Raw genomic sequence first — 3,857 nt, 5'->3', positions numbered from 1 at the left:
TATTTCTCCTAAGTTAAAAAAGAGACTACTTTAATGCATTTCGCATTAAATGATCAGGCAATGCATGGAGGCCTGGCATGAGTCCAGCCCATCAAAACCCATCAAATCTGCTTCACAGACACTGAGTTCTCCTGCCTTACAGGCCAGAATCAGATCCATGGTACAAAGGTCCAACACCTCTGAAGTCAAAACGACAGATTTTATTCCTTAACTCAAAATTTTCTTTATTATATGCTCCAAAGGCACCTTCTTTTTGCTATTTTTATGTGCTGACAGTATTTTTCTCATTTCTCCCACTGGATCTCACTGATCTCACAGTGTATTTATACGAAGCTTTATGTGTGAGGAGCACATGGGTGTATGTTCTATAATACTGATTTATAAATATATATACACTTAGTTTAATTGAACTTACGTATAGTCCATTCCCCCAGAAGCAGTGCCTACCATGAGAAAATTGTGTGTTCTGCAAAACAGTGCTCATGACTTATAAAGACTGTTTTGTTATTTTTTCTTTTTTCCAAGGAACTATTTCAAATAAGGAATATTACTCTGAGATAGTTCCTTGAAATATGATACATATTTGCATCGTATATGCCACATTTCCTTATTGTACATTACCAGTCCCTTATATACTTCTACCACATTTCTATTTAGATGATACCTCTTTAAATCTAATAGTTTCTTCTCCTTTTTGTTGTTTTATCTTAATCTTAACGTTACCATCAAATTTTCATTTTCTACTTCTGGATCCTTTCTTTATCTACTTTGCCACAGAGAGATCATAATCCCACATTATTAGTTATGTCACAGTGATATCGAGGAATTTATTGCTGCTGATGTAAAAGGAAAAAACTAATTGATTTTAATAAAGATATACTTGAATCCATCAGCTGGAAATTTAGTCTGATTTTTGCAGCACATTAACTCAGCAGAACTCTTACAATCCCAATCTCTATGCCTGACTGTAAGGCAGCAGTGCAAAACCCACACACCGCAGCTCCCCCGGCGTGCTTTAGCCAACACATGCATCTGCAACAAGAGTAAACGCTTGGTGGCTACTCATTTTGCTCGGTGGGCCAACGAGCCAGTAGTGCCTGTATTGCTGCTGCTGCTGCTGTTGTTGTGGGGACGGGCTGGTGAGAAGGAACAGCCTCACAGACTTCCTCTCTGACCACGGAGCTTGCCGCACATATTCCACCCCGTTTCTCCCACCACAGGCGAGCACCAGGGCCGGCTCAGCATCTCTCACCTCCGTGTACGCTCCTTGCACTCCTCTATCACCAGCCCGGTCTCCGCTCGAAGACTCGTCGTTTCACGGACGCTGCCATGCCCCAGCTCCCAGCTCTCCTACTCCCATCCCCGCCCAACGCGCTGCCGACACCGCCACCCCGAGTCTCACCGGCGCCGAGCGCTCACAGCAGCGGCTCCGCGGGCCGCTCCGCCGGCTCTCGCGTCAGCCCCGCGCCGCCCCCATCCCTCTGGCCCAACCCAGAACTCCTCTGTTCACATCATACTGACGTGCTAAATACATCTTTTCAGGGTTTAAGAAGCGGTTAACAACCACGCAGCAGCTCGGCCTCCCTCCCCCACCTGGGAATGGGGGAGGGAATTGGAGGGGCAAAGGGAGACTTGCAGGTTGAGATAGAAACAGTTTACTAATGGTAATAAAATAAAACGGTGACAGTAATAGAAATTAGAAACGGGCAATGCACCGTGCAGTTGCTCACCACCCGCTGACCGACACCCAGCCCGTTCCCGGCTAGCGATCCCGAAATACTAAGACCCCGCGATTGCAATCCCGGAAGCGAGAGAGAGCCCCTTCCCGCCCACCCCTCCTTTACATAGCGAGCGTGATGTTACATGACGTGGAATAGCCCGTTGGCCAGTCCGGGCCCGGTGCTTCAGCCGTGTCCCATCCCTGCTTCTTTTGTGCCTGCGCAAAGGCAGGACATAGGGATTTGGAGAGTCCTTGAAAGCTCAGTGTGCTGGCAGCATTCTTCTCGCTCCCGAAAAGGAACATGAACTCAATTCCAGCCCGAACCAGGACAAAGGTCACTAGATTCCAGAAGGCAAAGGCTCCCTTAATCACCTGTGACGGGAGTGGAAGATGAAACCAGGAGGCATCAAGTAGAGTATGGCATCACTGCTAGAACACACACAAGGGGACAACTGAGTGGAAGTCCAGGCATTCCCTCGGAAGGCACTCATCAACTGCTGCAGACAGACAGACCGGTTCTGTTTGAATGTCTCCTGGGAGAAGTACCAAGCGAACAAAAGGAGCACCTGAGACTTGTAGACTTGAAACGGGAGGAAATACTCGAGATGAGCAAATACCTGTGATGCCTGTTCCTCCTAGGAGAGGTAGGAAGCCTAAACTGACTAATTCAGAAAAAGTAGAAAGCAGCCATTCTGATGGACAAGCGTTGTCCGTCAGCAGGCTGCCCATAGCTGTTACTCCAAGAGGAGGATTAAGGAGAGCAGAGGAAGCTGCTTCTGAAGTCTCGCAAGAGGCTAGCGAGGAAAGTTCTCCTGCTGAAGGTAGCGTTATTGCTTCTGCTCCTTCCAAAAGGACTAGAGGAAGAAAAAGTTCAGCAGGAGGTCAAGAAGCTGGCCAGAGTGCCACCGATCAGAAGATTAAACAGGCAGTCAGTCCCAGCAGAAGTGCAAGAAAACCGAAACTCATTGATTGACAATTTACTGGCAGTATTGTCAAGGATCAGGAGGGGCTGCCTAGTGACCAACTCCTCTTACCTGTGCCAACTAAAAGAGGCAGAAGGAGGAAGAGGAGTTCATCAGAAGTTTTGGAAAATTCTGCCCTTGATCTGTCTAAATCATCGCTTCCTCGGGCAGGATTTAAACTTCCTGTCACTCCTAGAAGACGCGCGAGGAAGGGGGCACAAATTTTCTTGGCAGGCAAAGAATCTGCCTGTACTCAGGAAGGCATACGTGCAGGTGGGAGAGTGGAAATCCTTGGTTCTCCTAGGGGCAGAAGAAGAGTTCCACATGCCAAGCCAGAAAAAACGGATACTCGTGAGCAAGAACTTCCACAGGCAAATGAGGAATCAGCCACACCCGGGAGTCTGGTTTGCCAATTGACGGGGTTAACACAAAGGACACAGACACCAAGCTAAAGAAATAGGCTTATTTTACCTTAAAGCAGCAGAAAGAATAAGCAAGGTAATGCACCTAGACATTACTGTTTAAAGCAGCAGAAAGAATAAGCAAGGTAATGCACCTAGTCGTTACTACATAAAGCTGGCTATAGTGATTAAGAAAGATCCATCACCAATTGCCCTCATACTTTACCATCACCCCGACCCGTGCATCAGCTGGGGAGCCCCGTCACAGCGAAGGATCAGAGAGCCTTTCCCAGAAATTGGGAAGTCCTACGCAGTGTGTCCACTCGTAGGTGAGGTCTCCGTCTGTGCTGTGAGAGGGTCTGGCTTTTATACAGTTTAACAAACAAGTCTAAACGAAATGCACAGGAGATACCTGGTAGATTGACATGCCTCACTCAGGCGTGTCCGGATCTGGCCAGGATCCGGGCACGTCTGAGGAGTTTCTGTTTTTCTTTACATTTGGGATTTATAGTTACTTCCTATTGTTTACTTACAGTTCCCAGGGATTGTTCCCAGGGTTGCATTTTCATGCTGATAAGGTGCTGGTTGCTTCATTCTGCTGCTAAGATGCTGATTGCTGGTGGGGGAATGCACTCAGAAGTCAACTTTGGTTTGAGGCCTATTGTTTGGGCCTTTTCTGTTTCAGAGTCCAGTAAGGAGAGCCCGTCGGGGCAGAAAGAGACGATCGTTATTGAAGGAGAGCACAGGGGAGGAGGCCTTCTGCCGAGGACCTGA

At 47.7% G+C, this 3,857-nt stretch overlaps 1 pseudogene; it reads left to right on the top strand.

Moving 5' to 3' along the window:
- Positions 1-1,561: 1,561 nt before the first annotated feature.
- Positions 1,562-3,857, top strand: LOC122153743 (annotated as a pseudogene).

This window comes from Tyto alba, unplaced genomic scaffold, assembly GCF_018691265.1.
Source record: "Tyto alba isolate M040663 unplaced genomic scaffold, T.alba_DEE_v4.0 Super-Scaffold_22, whole genome shotgun sequence".
NCBI lineage: Eukaryota > Metazoa > Chordata > Aves > Strigiformes > Tytonidae > Tyto > Tyto alba.
The sequence above is the reverse complement of the archived record's forward strand: the minus strand, read 5'-3'. Positions and strand labels throughout refer to the sequence as shown.